At 45.1% G+C, this 23,201-nt stretch overlaps 1 protein-coding gene across 2 annotated transcripts in view; it reads right to left on the minus strand.

Moving 5' to 3' along the window:
* PLXNB1 (plexin B1) overlaps positions 1–11,054 on the minus strand; it is a 66,857-nt gene extending 55,803 nt beyond the window's left edge. The window contains exon 1 of one of the 2 annotated variants that reach the window (XM_062585962.1): positions 11,015–11,054. The gene's annotated coding sequence lies outside the window, so the exon portion shown is untranslated. The remainder of the gene's footprint in view (positions 1–11,014) is intronic. The other variant, XM_062585961.1, reaches the window with a different exon arrangement.
* Between the last annotated feature and the right edge of the window lie 12,147 nt (positions 11,055–23,201).

Raw genomic sequence — 23,201 nt, forward strand, 5'->3', positions numbered from 1 at the left:
CTGCTTTGGAGAAATCAGCATATAACAGCTAGGGTAGTAAATGTGGAGCAGAAATGCTCAACAGCTTCCTCTAGAAACAGCAAGGAAAGTGCCTCTTTCACTTGGCTCCGTGCCCTCCTAAAGGGAGGGAAAAGGTCTCCTGCAACCAGCATACATTACATGAGGCGTAGCACCACAACCCCGAACCCCGCACTCGCACCCCAGAGGCAAAGGCCATACTCGTACATGGACGAACACATGGCCAGGCCTTGGCGCAACCTAGCAGAAGAGGAAAGGAATTTCAAACATCTTTAAAACATGCTTATACTACGGGATTCGCAACACACTCAAGTTGAACCAACCAGTCACCAGCTCCAGCTGTATCCATTGATCAGATGCAGAAGCTGCCTGGCACGTCCTCCATGCTTCTCAGGCAAGCAGCAGTAGCTCCCTACCCATTCCAGTCCTAGAGCTCTGGAGAAACCATGAGCAAATAGTTGAGATGATTTTTCCCTTCCTCTACTTCATATGGGGGGCAGGTTCAAGCTTCGGATATCCCCATCCAGTACAGGTGGACCACACGTACAGCACTTACTGCCTCTCACCCAGAAGAGATAGCAAAATGAACAAAACTGCATGTCACTACCACAATCTGCTTGGGGGTTGCCTTCAAATCAAGTTTGGGTACATTTTATCTTGTATTACTCAGCTCATTTTAAAGCATTATCAGAAACAAAGCTGGGATCAAATAACCTTTCATTAATTAGAACCTAAGCCTGGAAGAGTTACAGTAGCCGGCTATAAACTAACAGGCTAAATATTCTGGTAATTAGGTTACACAGGTCTGCTAGATAACAATCCAGTTTGGGGTGGCCAGACATTTTCTCCTACCACCTTCACAAGCCGATACCAAAGCTTTCATAAAGCCAAGAATAGAGAGCAAAACAGCATGTCATTCAGAAAGTCTGGGGACCTCCATGAATCGGGTATAATGTGTAGAAAGCACACAAGCTCCCGGGCTCCCACAGCACTACTGCAGAAAAGGGAACAAGCCGAGTGCAGACGAGAGAGCCAGGAGCAGCTTCACAGCACCCTCAACAGCCCCGACCACCGACCTCCCCAACCAGCTCAGGATCTGCCCAGCTACCCAGGACTCTCAAATGCAGCACTAAATAGAGCTGTGCAAGAGCCATCCCTGGAGTACTGAAGACACACGTAGTTGAGGAGCCACAGGCTAGAGGCAGCAACGCAGCATTCCCTTCTGCCCTACAATGTCACATCCCAGACATCGCACATGCTTGGAAGCTCTTGTTCTAACTCACATTTTGAAAAATATTCATGATTTACAGTCAATTAGAAATGTTCATTACTAAATGAGACTGATAAAGCAGCAAGCATAAGGTGGCAGAAAAGTCAGCACCAGACATGATCATCCCATCTGACCTGCAAGAGAGGAACAATGAATTTTTGTCTACTTAGTATTTTCCATAGGGCATTCCTCTGTTCAATATTGAAGATCACAGGCTATTTCACGCTTTGCCTTTCTCTCAGATAGAAGCCCTGCGCTGCTGCCATCTTGATGTTTTGTTTGATGAAAATGCAGAGGTTGGGAGAAGTACTTGGGCAAAGGGGGTATGTAGACAGGACAGTATGTTTCCATAAGCTGTTGGAGACAGTATCCTGATTCAAAACCCCCAGGTTTTTCAGGAGATGGTGCCTGCTCCCAAAGAATACGCTAATCTGCAAGTTAGATATATCAATCTCCAAGAACAGGTAGCACAGAAATATCACTTTCCCTACGGCCACCGTGCCAAAGCACTGTATCAGATTCTTTTAAAAGACCTACAGATCAGCTGAATGTGCACTGTAAATCTGTATAAAAATTCAGCATGGAAGACTTGATTCAAACATCGTCATGAAGGCATACAAGCTTTAACACATTCTCAAGTGTTTCTAGACTAATTTTTAAACAATATATCATAGAAAGGATAAAGTCCATAGCACCAAGTTTTACACAGACAGAGGTGGAAAGACTGCTATAGTACACGAGCTATCATGCAATGCTTTTAATATATACTCTTCTCCCTCTATAATCTGGAGTGAAAAGGGACAAAAACAAAAATCAAGCAACAAAGGAAGCAGAAACTAGAAAACTGGAAGATTTGTACTTGGAAAATAGATCATCTGGGGCTAGAGTTCTCCAGTCATCTTGTTAACTCCTGGTCCTGTTTAGGGCTGAGAAGGCTTTTTGGTGCTGTCCTGAATACCCCACGGTTAAGAACCAGTTACCTCTTCCTGGCAGCTCTGAATCTGAAAAGAGTTTTGACTGAGGCTGTTCTCCATTTGGCTTGCTCCTCTCGCACCTCTGCAGTCTGCCAGTCACTGGCTGGACAGGACTGACTGGCTCTTCCCCTTGCCTCTCAGGGAAGCCCAGACCTTCATTCTAGGGCCACAGAGATGTACTAACAGGCCTGCTGCATAAACTGTGATGCTAGTCTGGGAATGCAAACTGCTACAAGTAGGAATTGCAGCTGGTGTAACTGGCTGACTGGTGGCATTTCGAGGGAGTGCTATCTTATCAGGTGAACCCTGAGCAAAAACTTCCAGAAGACAGGAAAACCAGATCTACAGCAGTTTGTTAGGAACAACAGGAAGATGACTACCAGGAACAGAACAGTGTTCAATCAAAACAGTGACAGATCCATATCCTGCCACAGAACAGTTCCTAATTAGGGCAGCTGATGGGCCCTGAGACATCAACTGTTTAGGGATAAGGGAGCAGAAAAGTAAGGAAGTTACATGGGTACAAGATGGTTTTATTCTAACAGTCTATTTATCACATTCAAGATAATCCAAAAACAAACATGGACTGCAGAGAAGCCCTTATTCTCCACTTATTCCCCTTGGCTTCAGATCATGGGTTTTATCAAACTACTGTGGTCTCCCACCCTACATGTTGATCAAATTAAGCTTTAACTTTCCCAGTAGTTATTGTGCCACTGTTTGTTAGGGTAGCATATAGCTGCCCCTCTGTGAGGTTCCTCACTCAGCGCAGACCTGACAGCTCTGCCTGTCAGAGCTGTCAGCAACAGAACTCAGCCGAGCTGCAGACAACAAACAAGAACAAACAAGAGTGGTTAAAATAAAAGCCACACTGAAGCTTGAGTAACAAGCCACCAATTTATTTCTATTGGAAAGAGCAATCCATATATCAATGTGAACAGCTCAAGTGCCTGCAGCAAGTTAGGCAGTCAGGCCCCCCCGTTCATCTGTTCCACCCGAGGTGGCCTTATAGCAAAAAATCTCCCAAAGCTCTATGTCTCAATACTTCATGGACTGGACTCCTTGCAAAGACCATTGACGTCCTTTCGAGAAAGCTATGATTCACCTTCCACAATACCTCAGAAGTCCCTAGGTCCAAAAACTCAAAAATGGAAAGAAGGTAACCAAAAACCACAAGAACCAAGATATAGATGCACAGAGATTAGGCCTGAGAAAACAAAAGCAAGTTGCGCTGATGAGCAACAGCAAGCTGGACTCTTTGCAACCTGCAGACACTACTAGGGCAGATGAGTAATGTCCACACTACCGGCACCAGAGCTGCTCTTCTCTGGACATGCCCCCCCGCCTTGTGAACATCCCTCTCACCAGCCAGCTCTATCAGCCTCTGGCCTGTTATTTGTTTTGCTTTCAAGTGGCTGCTCTTTTCTGGGAGGGACCGGCTGGCTGGAGCAGAGAAGCTGGCAAGGGGAACAAAGATGTATGCACATTCAGATTGGATGGATACACCAGAGCCTCTGGTGTCCACAGTTTGCAGACTGTCCCAAGTCTGCACACCCTTGCTCTGTCATTTTAAGCTCTATACTCCTTATAGCAAAGGCTGTCTTCCTCTAGGAAAGGAAAATGCTAAGTATGGCCACAACATTGGTAACTAATCAAGAACTACAAAAACACGCTGCTCAGACAGCACTCAAGAGGGACATAAAATGACTAAATTGAATGGCAATCAGCTACCTAATGCAAACCTCAGAATGAGGCTGGTACAAGTCCAGCAATGTAAAATATTTTAAATTAAACCTTCTCAGGGCTTAGTGGGAAACACTAGTTGAAATCACAGAATAGCTAGCAACGGAAGAGACTGCACAGGCTAAAGACTGTTTATGATCTTGACAGACTACCTGGAAAATGGCAGATATGTCCAGCACCCACTGACAGGAACAGACTGAGAGGGAGTCATTGCTGGAACACGTAACTACTAATGAAAGCAACAACTGAAAAACAGAATGCAACAGGAAAGATGCTCTCTAAATGGTGTGGCATTGAGTCCTCAGCAGGACCCACTGGGGAAGGAATTTTGCCATTGCTACTTAGCACTGATAAAACTTCTGTTTTGATACAGAGACATAGCTTTTTGCATCAAAGAGCTGACTAAATGGATGCAATGTGTTAAGCTGATAACACAGCAATCAACAGGAAGGAAACAAAAGTTAGCATAGTCATTTAGTTTAGCCAAGGACACATCAAGCAAGTCAAATACACACTTGCAAACAAATGCAAACAAGATTATGTTAAAGAAGAAAATCAAACACTGAAGAATTAAAAATATCTATAATGAAGTTGCATTCTTGAAAACCGCATCACCCTGCCGTATTCCTCTAAGGGAGTTTATCTCCTTTGGCACAGAAATATCCATCACTGAACTAGTTCCAGCTCAATATTGTACTTTACACTTGAGGCAGCACAACTTCAAGCCTTCTTCACAATGCACCAGTCAACCCACACTACTCAGAAGCATTAACTGCCACATGCTTCCTTATGGCCCTAAGCATGATAGCACTTGACTGCTCAATGAATGTCATTCAGTGACCGCTGATGGGAAGAAGGAATTAGGTTTATGCCTATTTTACAAATGAAGAGTTGAGGCACAGAGAGGAGAGTGCTTATTTTAAGGTGACAATTACCTCTTTCTTCAATGTTTTATGATACAAGACTTTATATAGCACAAATCCCACTGGATAGGATTTGCAAAGTGCTGAGGACTCACAGCTGTAGTCCATTTGCCATGGTCTCAAGATACATCTGAAGAGCACGCAATCAGTCATCTGTGAAAGGGTTGGTTTATGCAACTTTGCCAGCATCCATCAGGAACTCCGCAGAGGAGGAACAGAATTCAACCCTCTGGTAGCATTTGACTGCCTTGACAGTAGTCTTAAACTGCAGGAGATGAAGTAAGCATCCTGTGCCTTCAGTGTACAACCCTGATTTGGTATTAGCATGGGCCTGTATTGCACAAGTGAGGCAAGATCACTATGAAAAAACTGATGAAGGAACACAATTCAAAGAGCACTGCTATACATATATAACAATATATGATTAATACTTTTTTTGTTTTTTGGGTTTTTTTTTTTTACAATTTTTAGGACAGACTAAAAACCAGATTCCACTGTTTACCATGAACAGTGACATCTAAGTTTGTCACAGGACTGAAGTCTTTGGATTCAGTGCAGACCTTAGTCACTGAAGCTATAGCAGTCTGGGCTAGAAGTAACAGGTTACCACTAGGTTTGGATTGCTTAGGGGAACCAGACAAAGCACTTGTGATGGCAGATACTGTCCTTTATTACATACTTAAACCCATTCCACTTACTCCCAGTCTTCTCCAATATAATCCTAGTCCTAATCCTGTCTGTACTCCACCCGGCTTCTTGTCTCAATCTCCCCTTCTCAAAGTGCAACCTTATCCCTCCTATCTATAATCTGAGTACATGACTTCTCAGCCAGTCCGCTGCAGAATAGGGGATGCAGACATGCTGATTTCTCTGTCTTCACAGAGGAGCTGTAATTTCTCAAAGTACATCAGCACGACTGTTTTCAGTCATAGGGGCATACCTCCAAGAATAAACCTCTAGTCTTACCTCTGCTACCAGGCAGTTTTGCATAGCCATTCCCTAAAGCAGCAAAGCTAGTCAACAAATGGGAAAAGAGGAACAACATCCAACAGCAGAGGCCACGCTCCCTACAGATGGAAAGACAGGTAACTCAGCATTGTTCTGGTCCCCAAAGAGAAACAAGAGTTCAAAGGAACAGGGCCATTCTCTATTCTGTTCTCTGTAGATTTGGATAAGCACCTAAAACCAAGTGCAAGTCCTGACTTTCAAGGGTGAAGCATCCAGAGGTAGGTCCTATTTTCTAATTATTTTAAAATATTTTAGGTCCTGTCTAAACAAGACCACTGTTTTGAGTGCTTCTGAAGAGCCTGGCCTCACCTATGACCTCACCTTGGCATTTTTAGACTGAACACTCTTTGGAACAGGGATTGCATTGTTTACACAACCGTGTATCACCTATTTTAGGTCAAATTAAATTGTAGTCTACTACAATTTAACAATGCAAGAAACATCTTTTTAAAGGGGGGCAATCCACACAGAGAAGATTTAGGATATCAGCAGGAAGACAGTCTCTATACTAAAAGGCACAACTATATTTAAAATCACAATATATTCTGCAACAGAAGAGTGAAACTCAGCTTCTGTGCTCAGAATATTAGTCTTCACACTGCCCTTCCTACCTAGCTGCACAGTATCCTGAAATACACTGTCCACCTCTCTTCAAACTCAAGTCAAGTCTGAAGTTTTCAATAGCCCACAAGCAATGCTTTGAGCAAGTAATAGGCATGTGCAGCACACCACAAGCAGCACAGAAGCAACTTGCACCACAGCTGTGCCACCTTCACTTTTCAGAAGTTTCTACCCACCCACCTTTTACTAACAAACCACAGATCACAGTTGTTCTGGCTCTGGCAATAGCCTGGAATCTTAAGAACAAAGTAAGCACATAATAGCACTTCACTTCCTTGAATACTTCCCCAAACTTCAGCAATGGGCAGCACAGGGATTTCTTGAGACAGAGGTGGTTTCTATGCATTTAGCAACTTTGAACAGTTGCTTCGTCTATAGAACTGCCCTGCGCCCTGAAATACACACAGATGTTTGGCATTCACAACATCCTGTGGCAAGAAGCTTGGCAGGTTAACTGCACACATCAAAGACTAAGTTTTATTTGTTTTTAAGCTTACTATAGATAGGTTTCATTCAATACCTATTCATACCTGTAATGGAAGAGTTGTTTCCCCTCTAACCTTTCCATGTCATTCAAGATTTTGAAGGTATCTACTACTTATCTCTGCTCAGGCTGAGGAGTCCTAGTTTATTCAGTTGCTCTTTGTATGGAAGATACTCCTCACCTTTGATCATTGTTGCTGCTGTTCCATTCTGAGTAACTGAAGATACCCTGCTTGAGATACAACAACTTTCCTTAAATTGGAAAAAAAAAATCTAAATAAGTTGGAGAAGCTAGTTTTATTAATTTCAAATGCAGATTCTTCACTTGCTATAAAGAATTGCTAAAGTCTGTTAAAATATGCACCCTAACGTTTTAGATTTACTTTTAAGCCACAGCATCCAGCTACACCTTCTTCTTCTAGAATAAGGTGCATTTTTCAAAAACTCTCTCCATATTCATACTTTGAAAATACAAATAATATATTTGTAATCGTTCATCAGGGCAAGCTAAACTGAGTATATGACCCTTACTACAAAGTTTGCTTGCTAGAGTATTATTCTGTTATATATGCTCTTTGTGAACAATTGAATCTATCAACCTCCCCCCGTCAAATATAGACATAGTATTCACTGATTTCCAGATACCACATAAAACAGCAACATCTCTACCTTTACTAGGCATTGTTCTTCTGCAGAGTCATATAAGAATTATATTTGGGTTTAAACACATTATTTTACCTCAACTCCCCCAAAATCCCCAAGTCATTTTTTTGGTCCATAAATGTAGTATTCCTTCCTAATTATGACCTACATTCTTGATCATCTGATGTAGGACTTGACTTAAACCCACTACTTACACATGCCCAATTCACTAAGTAATCTAATCTTTTCTGTCAGGCTGAAACATCTGGCTTTTCAATAACCATTGCCAGTTTCCATATTGAGAGTTGAACAAGTATTTAAGATGCAGAAACGTAACTAGAATAAACAAATGTGGCCACTGAAACCAAAAACAGAATTCAAAAGAGAACAGACATTACCTAGAGTTAGATTACTTAATGTTAACTAGTTTCCCCCTCCTTCTTCTTCCTTTTTTTTTTAATTTAATAAATAAAAGCTTGTCTCATGATTTGAGGCTTTGAATCATTGTCCATTGACAGGCAGAAGGAAAACCTCACCCCACAGCCTATTACTGGTTCTGAGCAAAGGGGAACCCCCTTCTCACAGTGACTGAGCGCTATATAGGACCCAAGGTTCCTCTAGTACAGTTCAACCCAGCTATTCCCACCTCTTCCACTGCATCAGATGGGCAAAACACTGGCTTTTCCTAGCAGGCGAGTTGCAAGAACTCAGCTCAGTAGAGCTGTCCACATCTTTGATGACATCAAGCTATACCAGCTCTGGAAGTTACACAAACACTGCACCTAGAATGACAAAAAAAAAAAAAAAAAAAAAAGAGAGGTTATTTTCACATAGGTACCCACCTGGTCACTGGTATTACACCTGCAGTGATTTCAAAAGCAAACAGTATTAATAGATTTGGAATTTTATTCTTCATCCCATTGTGGATATATGCACAGCTGTACTACTTTTCCACTAAAAGAAGCTCAGATGCTACTAAAACAAAAATCTAGCTGTTATAAGGTTAAGCAATTAAACAAATGGAGCTTATATGTCTAATAGAAAAGCTCAGCTGGCAGTGGAAGACATCTGGAGAACAGGATTTCAAAACAAGATGCAAGACCAGACAGCAATTTGCAATTTGGACTTGTCTTTCACAGGAACGTCACATTTTGAACTGAAGCAGCAGTTTAAGGTAGCTATGCAGAGGCATCATGTCACGGATGAAGGAAGCTGTGGTCCCAGATCCAGACATACAAACCCTCCACTATTCTGACCACTTTGCAGAGAGCACACCATACAGAGAGCAGCTTGCCAGGCACAGGAAGCAATGAGAAAGATCTGCAGCCAAAATGCACCATTACATTCCCCATATTTGGAAAATTCCTCCTCCACACCCCCGGCAAAGTGAGGGGTTTCTCCTGAAGGATTCCTGACTCACACTCAGAGCAGTGCAACAGTGACACATTTATTGTTATTCAGAAGGAGAAGAGGTGCTCCACAGAAAGTAAGCAGCGCACAAAACATCTTCTCTCCTCTTTAAACAGCATAGGGACCAAATGGGAGGGCAAAGTAACAGACACTCTCCCAGGAGAACTGCTGCTGCACAAGAATGAAGTAGATAGTGACTTGGATAATAATCATAACTCACGTTTCAGAACTTTGTTCAGCCATGATCTTTTGCACTTACAGGTACTAAAAAACATTTTCTCTAGGGCACTTCTGCTGGAGCACTCTTTCAATGGGATCTGGACAGAATCAGCTAGATCTCTCAAATACAGCATACAGGCAAGTACACAGACCTCTGTCCTTTCTGCAGTCCTTTATTTTTATGTACCCTGAAAGCATGGATCCAAAAGAAATTGGCCTGAATTCAAATAATCTCAAGTACTTACTCATTCCCTATTTCAAACAGCTTTGATTTAGTGGTTTTACTTGAACCACCCAGCGCCAATGCAAAGCTGAGGAAACCAGACTCCCCAACCTTCGTACATGTGTTATGTGTACTCAGGATTTATTCTTGGAGGCTCTAGTTCAAAATAGATTTTTCCCAAAGCCTGCTCTTTAACATCTAAGACTTTAATCCAGCTTTACTGCCAAACTGAAACCAAACAGGCAGCATACATGCAGCCTGGAGTAGGGTTTCTCCCTGGCTTTCTTCATTGCTTTTATTTCTGCTGAACCCTCCTACTGCTACAGCAACATGTCCAGCAAGCAGATTTCCTCCATCCTTCTGATAGAAGGACTCCTGAACTCCCAGGGCTCTGACATGATATTCATCTCTACTGCAATACTTGATGACTCACCTAAATCAGCACCCAATGTCCAGGTGCCAGGGTTTCATTCCCCAACCAGAAGTTCACGCAGATCTGCAGATCTCTAGCAGCTCATTCTGTCCAAGATTTCTGCTGTACCACCCTACATTTGATATTCAAATTCCAGTATTCAGATTCCACACATTCACTCAGTGTGTTTTGCCAGGCTAACTGAAACAGGAGTTGCAGCTATCCTGTTTAACAGGAAGCAGCCTGAAATGAAAACTCAGCTTCAGGCAGACATTTCTTCAAGGGTCTATAGCTGTCAACACTAAGCTCTGGCAGCACAAAGCAGCTCATCACATTGCATGCCTACTGGCAGCCAGATACGAATATCACCCCCGACTCCAAGAAGCTGTCTGCAGATTTGACCACACTTGCTGGCCCAATTTTGGCAATACCTCGTGGTCAGAGAGTACCTTTCTTTCATTTTTGAAACTTTGCTAATCTTGAGGTCTCTGAAAAATACTGTCTGTAGGTTAAACCCATTCCCTTCTCTAGCAAATTCAAAATTTAAAAGCTCTTTGTCATATTGCAACAGAGAGAAAAGTGTATCACCAGAGGTGCAGAGAGGACTCTGGCAAGAGGTGTACGGTGAGACAGCTTGGGCACCTCTGCAGTCCACGGATCCCAGCTGGTCCCTCAGGAAGAGGGGCAGCTACTGAGGAGGACAAACATGGAGGAGAAAAGATACAGACAACCACTGAATCAAATGCATCTACTTAGAGAAGAACTCTGCAGATTAGTACTCCAGCTGAAGGGACGGCCTCCCTCCTTTACAGGGGTCAGCATAAAGGGAATGACTTCATACCCTCACATATTGCCACCCATCCTTTCCCATGGATCACGTGTATGTGGGAACCCCCTTGTCCAACTGATCACAGTTGGTACACTTCTGGTGGGTTCTACACAGTAGCACCAAGAGGCTGCCCAACATTACACTGTCTGCACAAAGCGAGATGATCAGGAACACCGAGGCGCCCAGTGGGCGGCAGTCAACGGGTGTCCCAGTGCTGACTCCCGGCGCATTTTGCTTACCATTTGGACTCTTGGGAACGTTGAGACACCTTCATTTCTCTTACTGAAGAGTGTGCCTCAAGCTGGAAAAAACAACATAACATGAAATGCAAAGACTATTTTTCCAATAAATTAAATCTGTGCTGCACTTGACTCCTGCTGTGGTTCCCTTCCCCTTGAGGAGGCAAGGTCTGGCCAGCTGCACAAAGTCCAGGCAGCCCTGGGAAAACAATGGGATCTTTTTCTTTCCTGAGTGAGCCTTCCCATTCACCCTTCTAACCATGGCATGGAGGACACCCCCAGTGCGTCTGCAGAGGAGAGGGGTCTGTTGGCATAGCAACACTACACCCTAACTCTCTGCTAATGAACAGGGATAAAATGTTTTGTTCTCATTAGGAAAAATACAGACACATTCCTGATTGGTGAGTAATGTCTCTGCCTCTGGGAGATTAGCTCAGAGCTGTGCAGCCTGAAACAGCCTTAATTCAGCCCACGGCAGTGCTTCCCTTGCACAGCCACTCTCCAAGGACTCCACATCTCTCAAGGGCAAGTCTACAGAGCCCTTCGCCTCCGGGCCTGAGACAGCTCAAGGCAAGAGTAATGAGAGAAGAGGCTTGACAGGAGCGAAGCAGAACAGGCACAACGGGAACACACCCCTCTGCCCCCTCAGGAGCGCTGCAGCAAACGCAGCAGCCCATGTGCAGCGCTCGCTGCACCTGAGCACGGGCTGCCGCCGCCGCAAGCCGGAGCTGCTCTTCCGCGCAGGGCTCGGATCAGCCCGGCGGGACGCAGGCTCCCACGGCAGCCACGGCTCCCGGTGCCGGACGGACAACGGGGCCGAGCAAGGAGCCGCAGGACACTCGGAAGCGGAGCGTAGTGACCGTTCAAGGCTTGGGTGGGGACAGTCGAACACGTGCTGCTGTCCCCCAGTTGTTAGTTAGGATTTTGCCATCTAACAGCCAGCAAGATCCATCTGCCAGGAAGAATCTCTGTGAACTTTAGTGTTTTGCAAAACATTCGTGAAGACACCGTTTCACCACCCGTGTTCGCATCTAGCTGCTGGCCCATGCTACTCCCTCGACCTTGCAAGTAAAGTCTTTGCCCTGTACAGGCAACGCTGCTTCCCACAACCTCTCCCCTCCAGGTCCTCGTGTCACTGGGGCCAGCACAGCAAGTGTGAGCATCGCAGTGCTTCAGCCTTCCCACAGAGGATCTGGGGTGGGGGCAGCAACTCTGAACAAACAAAAGTCTAGTCTCCGACCACATATTTGCCATACTTCTTGTCATAACAGGGTCTGCACACTGCAAGCACAGCCCCCCTGGAATTAAAGCATGGAATTGCACTCCAAGCCCGGGATTCATCCTTCCTTTACGCTACCACCGAATCCCATGTGCTCCAACCAGTGCCTGGCATTCAGAACTGTAGAGAATACTGACTGAACACCTTCGTCCTCAGAGAGGACTTCAGAGGGTATTTCTGGGGCCTGAACCGGTGCTTTCTCCTCCCTGCGCTTGTAAATTGTTATTGGTAAGAATTATCATCACATGCAGAAGAGAGATGGGCCCTGCTCCAGGGCAGAGCTTCTCGCCCTCGCAGCCCTCCTGGCACTGCTGACTGAGCCACAACGGCTTTGGGCTCCAAGGGAGCCGCAGGTCACACTCCAAGTGAACATTAACGCTCCAGCTCACCAAACTTCCAACCGGTTTTCCCTCCTCTCTCCTGCTTCTCATGGCTTCAAACCACTCAACTCAGCAGCTCAAAATAGTGTGACAGAGAAGGTGGAGTCAGCGTCAGGAAAGAGCAGCCCTGCTATTCTGTGCGTTGAGAAACTTGCACGTCCTCTAAGGAACGATCCCTCTTCAAACACTACTCTCAGCCAGAAAACCCACACATTAACCTGGGCTATGATCTGCTCACAGAAGTGCTGGGAAATTTCAATTTCTACCTTACACACTTCCAGCTGAGAAAGTTTCTTTCGGTCCTCTAGGCATGAACTTGACCGCCTGTGAGTCATCCCGGTCTGCCTAAAGCAGGGAAACAAATCCGCAATCTTACCCAGCGGACAGCAGCTGACCGAGTGGCGACAGACCCCGGCCTCGGCCGGCCGTCACTGCGCAGGTCGCGTGAGCTCAGATCTCTCCCAGACCGACACGACAGGCAAGGCCAGAGGGGCTGGGGTGCTGCTTTCTGGCCTCAGGGCATTTTACTTTGTTCCAGGAATTATCCCTCCCCCAGCCGGAGTCAGAAAGGAAAAGCCGTGGGAATGGAGCTCAACACCCCTGAGGTAGGCTCACCCCCAGCAGCCGACAAGCGCTTAACTCTCTCTGCACCAGCGGGCAGCAGAGCCTGGCCGCCGCCGGGCCCTCCGGCAAGGGCGGTCACAGCTCCAGGACGGGCCCCATCCCGCGCCCCACGCTGCCGCTTCTCCCTCCTCGAGGGCCACCGCACGCGGGGCCCGTCCCGCGCCGGGGCCGGCCGCGCCGCACGGCAGGCTCCGCCGAGCGCAGACCTGCCGCTCGCCGGCCGCAGGGGCTCGCGCGCCCCGCGGCGCCTGTTGCTCCTGCTGCCCTACCTTTCAGGGTCCGCATCCTCGGCCAGCACGCACACAGCGAGCCAGGAGGGGAGAGCGCTCCTGCCGTCCTTCCGCGCCCCCCGTCAGCCTCTCCCAGGGATTACCCACCTAACGGAAAGATATCTTGAACGTGGCACCAAAACGCATTTTTTCTTCCTTTTGCTCCCACACTGCTGCTCAAAATCCTCAGGAAACTGGCCCTGGCTGCTCGCAAAGCGTGTGGCCAAGTCAGTGTCTCAAAAATCACCCGGCACGTCAGGAGTTAAATTACCATTTCCATTCTCCTGACCTGCACCAACGCTGACTGAATCTCAAGCTATTCTTTGCAGCTTGATAAAGCATGAGAAAGCTGAAGGCCTCACACACTCCTCTTTTCACAGCTTGGCCTGCTGCCCACAAGCTGTCACTCCCTGGCACCCAGGGCAAAGAGAGAGAAGGAGGCCAAACTACAGCCAGCTGCAATGAATCACTCGCTCCCCCCAGTCCCCTCCTCCCCAGGGAGCTTGGATCCCTCCTTCCGGCAAGGGGATAATGTCTGCTTGGCTCTGCCGCTTTCTTTCACAGAAGCCATCCTTTTCGAGTGCGGGGGGGAGGGGGCTCAAATTGCAAAAGCTCCTGGCCGCAGAAAGGCTCAAAGCAGCTCCCAGCAAGACCGAAGTACAAGGATTTCTGCTTAGCAGCTGGATGGGAACTCGCCCTTGCAAGTGCTCAGCACAAACACCACTTAAAAAGAAATCTGATGTTAGCCATTTGTCTAAATTGCCGGGAATTACGGAGAAAGGCTCAGGAGCAGAATCTGAAGGAGACTACTCATCCCTTCATGCCCCACTCATGCAATATTTATTTCAGATACTGGTTCCCACTGCAATCTTTTCTTAGCCTCCCTTGTCCCTCTCACCACAACATCCAGCCCAGCTATCGCTGCTCACCAGAGCCTTTCCAACATCAACACCCTTTCACATTTATTTTAGTGGGTTCCATAATACTAACTACTTCCCCATGTTAGTATTCATTCTTTATTTTTTAACCATGAAGCAGCAGAGGGAAATGCATTCAAATTTCAGGGTCAACAGAGTCCAAGGCAGAAAGCAACTGAGAAGGAACAGAAACACCAAGGTCATCGCATGTCCTCCACAGCCCTGAGTTTGGAGAGCAAAGCCTTTGCAAGGTAAAGCTGCTGCCTTTCTGAGAAATGGATATTCATAAAGAGAAAAAACAAACAAACAAACATAAAAAAAGACCCACACAAGAGTTCAGTCCCTCACCACCAACTTTAGCATGATCTAACTAGTGGCACATGGGCCCAATGTAGCAAATGGGATATTTCCATGCACTCATTTCTGTCTCCCACGGAGAAAGGCGTTCACTGCACCACAGGCCGTGTCCCTGCCTGGACAGTCGCATCCCTCCCCTAGTACGGAGAAAGGAGCTGTGAATTGCACTTTGCTGGGAGAAGAGTTTCACCCCAAGCCCATAGAAGGTAAAGCCTCGCTGCCTCCGAGGAGAAATAGGAGATAGCCTTCCCCACAAGCACTTGCTGCTGCTTCCAGCACTGCTATTCCCCCATCCCCACCAGCAAGCCGGTAACGCTCCCTATCCCAGCCCCCACGTTCACAGTAGCAGCACAACACTGCTTGTATCCCTTTCCCTCTGCCAGCAGCCATTCGGACTCCAAGTTTAGTGTACCTGCCTGCAGGTAGCGCATACTTCACATTCAATCAGGGTCACAACAGAATTACACTGGTTTTTCCTTATCTCTTCCTGTATTTCTGGGGTGATGGATGAAGAATTGCAGTTCCCACTTGGCACTCGATATCCTCGATAAACTGGAAAGAACCTTCTATATCCCTAAAGTCACTTTTAGAAACGAAACCAAGCCTTAACAAGGCTCTTCCACAGTTTATCAAGAATTAAGTAATCACAGTGAAAGCTGTTATTTCATACTTTTTCAAATAACATGGGGCTATATATAAAACATGGTTTTATATATAAAACATAAGAACTAATATGGTTTTATCCCGTATGATACAGTGAAAGCACCTTGCAAAGTTTCTAATGCACTTCTATACAAGTACATTAGCTAGTGCCTTCTCACAACACCTGCAGCTGCACAAACTAGTATTCTGACAAGATGAATATGTTGAGCAACCATAACTTAGCAAGTTCTGGAAAGCAGCTTACCCCACGTGCAAATCTAGTACAAAGCACTGCCTAACTGCGTGCACACACACACTTTATTTTGTTGAAGGAATGCTACCTTATTCAGCGTAACCCTCCTCTGCCAAAAAAACCTGTAAATGCAGAGCTTAACAGAAACAGTTAACATCCCGAGCGCTGTTCTGAGCCGTCTGACCTCTATATGCATCTATATGTAATATAATCCAGTTAATAATGCTCAGAGTAGCACTCAGAAGCCCTAGTACAAAAGTGTTGTATGATAGTTGTGATGATGATGCTGTTTTCTCTTCTGTAAAATTACTGAGCACCATACGAAGGAACCAACCGTAATCCATATTTTACAGGAGTTAGGACACAGGAGAGCAATGTATACTTTTCAAATGTCTTTTTTTGGCAGCTAAATCGAGTTAGTATTTTCACAGACACACTGGGGGGAGGGAGGGAGAAAGGGGAACACTAAGGTTACTCTCTCCAGAGCAGACGGGCAAAGGCCCAGTTCAGCCAAAGCTCACTGAGGCTCTTTATGCTCCTGCTCCAGTGACAGAGGTCACTTGTAGAGGACTGAACTCGATCTGGTACGGGACTGCCTGTGAAGAACACTGGCAAAAGAGGCTGAGCTATATCCTTTTCTGCAATTTGTATTTCTTCGGTATTTGGGAATACCAAAGGCCCGCACTGCCTTTGCTAGCAATACGCTCTTCAGCTCCAAACTGAAATTTGCATTAAATTTCTCATGCTCTGAAGAAAGGAAACCCCTATGTAGGTTTTGTGACGAAGGTAATTGCTTGCTTGTGTTTGCCTGAACACTTAATTTCCACAAATCCTAATTCTTTTGGATCAGAGTTCAGGATATTTTCCTGCAGAAAATACAGATTAGATCCATCTTTGAGCTACCACCCTGGGATCCTCTTGCGATGCACACTGCACAGCTGGTGTCACAGGCTGCTCACACCTCCCAAGCATCCAGAAGTCACAGCTCTTCAATTCTTTGGCTTTTACGAGGCACCAGTCTGGCCTTCAGCTGATCACAGTTCATGAGCTTTCTGCACTTTTCTGGCTTTGGAACTGCATGTGTTTGAAGCAAATAGAGTTTAGATGCCTTCTGGCAAGGTGCCCACAGCAAATGCCTCAGGAGAGAAACCCACCATTCCCAAGGCTCGTACAGATGAACGGGCATCCCCTCCCTTCAACATTTTCCCCCTCCTCTATTTCTGACGGGGGCTGGCCATTACAAGGGGGAATGGAAGAGCTCTAGGGTCCAGAGTTGCAGCAAGTGTACTCAAAGAAACATCTTGCAAGAGGAGACAGATGTAAGTAGCTGAGTACTTAAGAGGAGGAGCCTTCTGCAGAAGGGCAAACACCACTGCAGAATAATCTCTTAATACAGGTCGCAGTTTCAGATTTGCGCTAACATTGAGGCAGTGTGAGAAAACACTATACCACCATGAGCAGGAAGAGGCTATGTACAGGCACTTTACCCTTGGCTAGAGAAGGGAAAGAGAAAAAAGGGGGGGAACACATTTTTCAGCTCTGTTTTGCTTTTCCTCTGGTGCTTCGTCTCCCAGGTGACAGGAATCCTGCCAGCTTGCTGCACAGTGCCTGATCAGAGCCCATCCTTTCTGCTGCCCGTGGAAGGTGGCACCCTGAGGACTGAAGGATAAGGGTCAGAACGGGACTGAACCGAAACGGACACTACAACGAGCTTTGCAAAGGCTTCAGCACTGGCACTTTCTCTCGAGATCAACAAGACGAGGGGAGGCAGGAAGAGAAATTTTTTACACAGCTGTTTTTTAAATCAGATTTACAGGAGTACAATGAAACAGGGTATGGTCATTGGTGAAGGGAGACTGAACAAGTTAATAGCTAACCAGAAAGACCGCAATGAGATACCACAACCCAGAAGAACAACAGTGACGCTGAAACTGTCATTTGCAGGTTAACTGGGAGCTGCTGCCTCCAACCCTTTTTCTGCACCATCAAAACAATCACAACTACAGTATCATCATCCCCTGCAAAGTCCTCGTTCTTCTAGGAGGAAGCGATGGTTAAAACCAACAAGCTTTCTTCCTTTTTGGGTGCCCTGACTGGGCAGCGATGAGAATCAGAAAATCTGGTCCTGACTTTGGCTCCCAAAGGAAGTGCTGTGAAAACGCTATGAGGAAGTTTTGCCGTAACACTATGGAAGAACCTTCCAGCTTCCTGAAAAGGTAGTGAGTGCAAAGATAATCCCACGCAGAGCTGCATTAACACAGCAAAAGCAGCATTCCTATTGCTCTGATAGACATTCCCAGGGCTGTCAGTGGGGACAGGAGGAAGCTAGCTGCTGCTTTATCTGTGGTCACTCAGGAGTCAAATCACCAAGAACTACAAAAATCTCACTGGTCTCATGACTGTGGTCCAGGAGAAAGGTTTAATTTCCACAAGGATATTCTTGTCTATTTGTTGAATGACTGACTTGTTTTAGAATACACTGAAAAGGAAAACAAATGGAAACGCCCTACTATTACTTTGCAATGCAAGACATTGTCACTGTCACCTTTCAGATGTGTAAGCATAAGAGACAGCAGCAGCTGGGTTGTGGTAATTAGGAGGAAGAGATGTAGAGGCTTTGGCTCACATCTTTCTATTAAGATGCAGTTTGCACTATGGCAGGTTTTACAGTCCCTAATGAAAATGAGCCATCTGCATCTCTCCAGTAGACCATCCTCATTTCTGAACCCTTCAAATAGTGATGGGAAATCAGCATTGTCTCCCTTACCCTGCTTTCTGTCAGGCCCAAATGCAGCCACAAAACCATCAGTTCTCTTACAAACAAGTCCAGAGCCAGTGCTCCTGTACGTAAAACACCAACTGAGTTCAAAGTTGCATTGTCCTCTCTATACTTGATGCAGGGAAGCTAAAGAGGATGGGACTGATCTCATTTGACTTTATTCGCAAGCAGTCTCTTCAGGAAAGCCAGTAACTTTGGGAGAGTCTCTGCAGACATTCCTCTGCTGCTTTGCGCACTGAAGAGTGGCTGGTTGGTAATCCCCTTTTCAGTCAGTGAACACAGACCCAAAGATTTTCACCCCCGTGAGCTCAGAAATTTTCATTTCCCTTTGAGAAAGGCATTTTCCTGGCAGTTTTCAAAAGCTGCATTTGTAAAATAGGAAACCTCAAGGAATGTTAAAGCAAAGGAAGCAAGCTGCACATGGACAGCCTTTCTACCTCAGCCAGGAAAGGAAATGCCTTCTCAGCACTGATGCCCCATGAACACAACCTACTTTGCAACTACCAAACACTGGATCAAAACAAAGTGACCAGCTGCCCACCCTACCCTGTAGAAACACCCAACAGTTTCTTAGTTGTTGGTTTCAGATCAGCTTGGGCAATTGCCTTCAAAAATCTCAGGAGAAACAAAAAATTCATCACACACATTTCATGCATATGCCAGACAGGAAAGGAAAGGGTGTACTTCAGATGGCTGGGACAAATTATGGAGAGGTAAAGGTATTCTAGTGAATTCACTACAGAGAAAACACAGTCACATCAGTGTTTTTTTTTTTTTGTTTTATTTTGTTTTTAAACTTGCAGTCCATAGACCTTTGTCATCTGCAAAGACAATTTTAAAAGCAAACTGATCGCCATATCTATGGTGGAAATTGTTGAAAAGTCTGAAAGTTAAAAAAGTTTAAAACTTGCTTCTTTAAGTGCAAAACATTCAGATGGCACAAAGCCAAGTCCCAGAAAAAAAGCCCCAGTCAGTAGCACAGGAATGCCAGCTCTTAACACAAACCAAAAGCATACAAATCCGCTGGTCGGGCAATTCAACAGTATCGTCTCCCACCAACTCTTGCTTAAAATCACACTCTTAAAATTCCAGCTATTGTCCACCTCCTTGATTCTACATCAGGGAAACCTAACTGAAATCTGACTTTGACACTGTCTAAAGCAATCAGCCGAGTGAACCATTTTTCTTACCTCGCTTTGGGAAATTCCTGCTTAGTGCCTGCGTGAAGAGAAACGAGAACGCTCCACACCACGCGTCGGGTCGAATCCATTCCATCACTTGTAGCCCCTTTGGAGAGGCATTCCTGAGGCACACTGTGCCCTAATAAATCAACAGAGCTGCTCCAGGTTTCCCTGGAAGCTGGAATTCTGCAGTAAAGGCAAACATCTCCCCAGCTAAAGCAAACACGGCTGCTGAGTCCCTGCTGAGCACCCACAGCTACTGTTTAAAAAAAAAAAAAAAAAAAGTAACCGAGAGAAAAGGTGGAGATCATAAGGAATCTAGCTGACAAAAGCCAATCCAACTTATTAAATATGGTCATGGTTCTGGCCCTCGCTTAGGGATTCCTCTGCATAAAAATGTGCTTCAGTTTAGCAGAGCAAAAACACAGGACTTCACTTTTAGAGCAATGACCACTTTCTCCCTGACTTGGATGGTAGTTTTTGCCTTTAAGGAGAGCATTTATTTTAGCATTTAGTAGACTCATGTAAAAGATCCCACAAAAACACAGAACAGAAATAGCCCAGTCTTAAACAGCTTATAGCTTAACTCTAAATAAGTGAAGACAAAGGAAACAGTACTGATCAGTACGACCGGCAGTCAGCTCAGCAGAACAAGGGGACTGCTGTTTCCAAGGGTGCAGGAAGTCGGGGGGAGGTGTTTTTTTTTTTTTTTTTTTTTTTTTTTTTAACTACATGACAGGAAAGATCTGATGCAGGATTTTCAAAGAGAATAACGAGGTGGGGTGGCATACGTTTATGTGCAGGCCATCTCTCACACAGAGAAAAGCAAGACAAAGTATTTCAAAAGCAGCCCAAGGAACAACGGAGGCTGATGTTACTAGACCAACAGCAGGACTAACTCCCAGCACTAGGAGTTGCAAAATTTCACGAGAACGACTAGGTGGGCTGTTTAGGGCCTTTAAATACCGTATTTTCAGTTGCATTTGGGGAGTAAAGTAAGGAAGTAGCTAAGGCAAGGATGAAACAGGGAAAGCAATAGAATAGCAGAAGAGTCAATTGTCTGGAACACTCTTGCATCAGGCACAGGCCCATTGAGATCTTAAACATAAATTGCCTCATTTACTAAAACGAAGGCATCTTACCCATACACACACTGAGAGTTGGAACAAATATCCCAACCTGAACATCCGTCACTACCAATACCTATGCTCCCCCATAGTTTCTAGGGAGAGCCTCCAGCATGCCAATGGGAGGTAGCATAGGGTGGCAAGCATGAGCAAACCCCCTATATATCAGATCCAATTTGTACAACAAACCCAAGTATTCGGTCTCTACAGCATCACCTAGGAGCCATCACTTTGAGGCCACTTTAAAGCATGCTTTTTCCCCCACTCCCTTAAAGAGAAGCAAGATCCTAGTCTACAAGAAACTGTTTCCTCTAAGGGAAATAAGTCTATCCTCTTCTAGGTAATGCCATGGTTAATAGAGAAACATGCTAGGCAGTTCATGGTGCGCAGAAATGGTGGAAAGCCAACAGCCCAAGCAGTACGTCAGTGCCAGGAGCTCTCGGACAACAGATCTCCTCCCACAAATAAACAAACTCTGAGATTGTTACATGAAATTACATATTGGTTAGTTAATCAATCACAGTCAGTTATGGATTCAGCCTGCAAAGAGCTGCGTGCTGCTTGGGAAGACCCACACTGGCAGAAGTACATACAGCTGTTCATAGACAAATGTACACGCATGTGTGCACACACAAACACACACAGAAGGAGAGACACGGAGACTGTGCCCCTGCTAAGGGCCTTCTCTGTGCTTATTTTGACCTTTCAGTTAAAAATTCTCAGAAGGAGCACTGTTCAACCCCACGTCTGATTAGACCTCTTGGGAAAAGCAGAACACAAAGCATCACAAATGAATGACTAGAGTCACAATTTGATCTTGATATTCCCACCCATCCCTACGGCCCAAAAAAGCAAAGTTCTTTAGTGCAAGCACTGGCAGTAACAATTTGCAATGTGTTAATTAGCAGACTTTGCAAGCCAGCATGTGCCCGAGATCCCCAACGCCGGATATTATGTAGTCAATTAGAAGCCAAAGAAAATGAGTACCATGTTGGTTAACCAATTCAGAACAATGTTAATGATTTGCAAATTGTAGATATTTGGAATGAGCAGGCCAAGGTTTGTTTCCTAAAGATTCTCAAGATGACTTAAAATGCATTAAATATGGCAAGCTCTCTATCACTCACAGCTCTTTATTAATGCTCAGTCTTTCTTAGATGTTTAGCTTAAATTCATGGAAGTCCACTGTGCATTACACAAGAGACCAGACTGCACGCTCCTAATGATTTATCTGACTTTACAAAACTATAATGAGTTTTCAGTCTGTAAACAACCAGTCAGAAGTTATTCTGAAATAATCATGGACTAAACTACAAAATTCATCAGATTTGCTTCTTCTACAGTTTTTGTATTGAATCCAAGAGAGGATCAGTGAAAGAAAGTAACTGAAACGATCAAATGAAACTGAAATTTAACACTGCTCCTTGATATACATAGTGGTTAAATATAGAAATTGCTTAATAAAATTTTACTTTCCTAGAAAGGTTACAATCAATGAGTACCACAAGATAGGTCAGATAGAGGGAACAGCATCACAATGAAAAACACTGTGAGAAGCAAAAGGCTTCCACTCTCAGGAAACAACTCAAATACAGCCCCCAAGTTAATGCTCCTGTCATGAACAGACTCCTCCTATCAAGGAGGCACCACTCACATTGCACATAGCATTTAGACATGAACAAAGTTTGGGAGGAAAAAAAAACAGAGGTGAGGAACAACTGCATTAGTCCCAGGGTTATTTCTAAAGGACAGGACAACAGAAATCAATTGCAACAGGACAAATCAGATTCACATAATTTAAGACAACACCACTGTGACTTCCTGCATACACACACACCATCCCATTCTATCCACTCACACCACCACAAAGCCCATTAAGCAGCTCTGTGAAATCTAGTGGTTGACGGTATCCAGACTAGAAGTCTTTGGAGGCCAAAACAGAAGTTTATTACTCTCCTACTAGTTTCTTCCAATGGCTATCATTTTTTCTGGTAACGAGGTCAGTCTAATTTCTTATTTCTGTTTGCCTTCTGTCTCGAGCCATTAATTCCTTCTCTGCTGGATTAAAGAGTAGCTCCTCAGTCAGTCACACACATGCTTTAACCAAGTTACCTCTCCACAGCCTTTTGACAATCAACGGATTGCTCCTGTCCCGGCTCTCGTTACAAGGCACTTTCTTCAGCTCTTGAATAACTTATGGCTCTTTTGCAGATTAGATCGTGGTTCCCCATCCCTTCTACACTCATTCTCTTCCAAGTCACTGCTTTGGTAACGATTACAGTTGGTAAGCTACTAGCACCTCCAGCATGTAGAAGTCTGTATTTGCCTGCATCAGATGTCATTTTACAATGTAACAGCTACAGAAATCCTAGACTGCAA

Source organism: Rhea pennata, chromosome 12 (assembly GCF_028389875.1).
Source record: "Rhea pennata isolate bPtePen1 chromosome 12, bPtePen1.pri, whole genome shotgun sequence".
Lineage (NCBI taxonomy): Eukaryota > Metazoa > Chordata > Aves > Rheiformes > Rheidae > Rhea > Rhea pennata.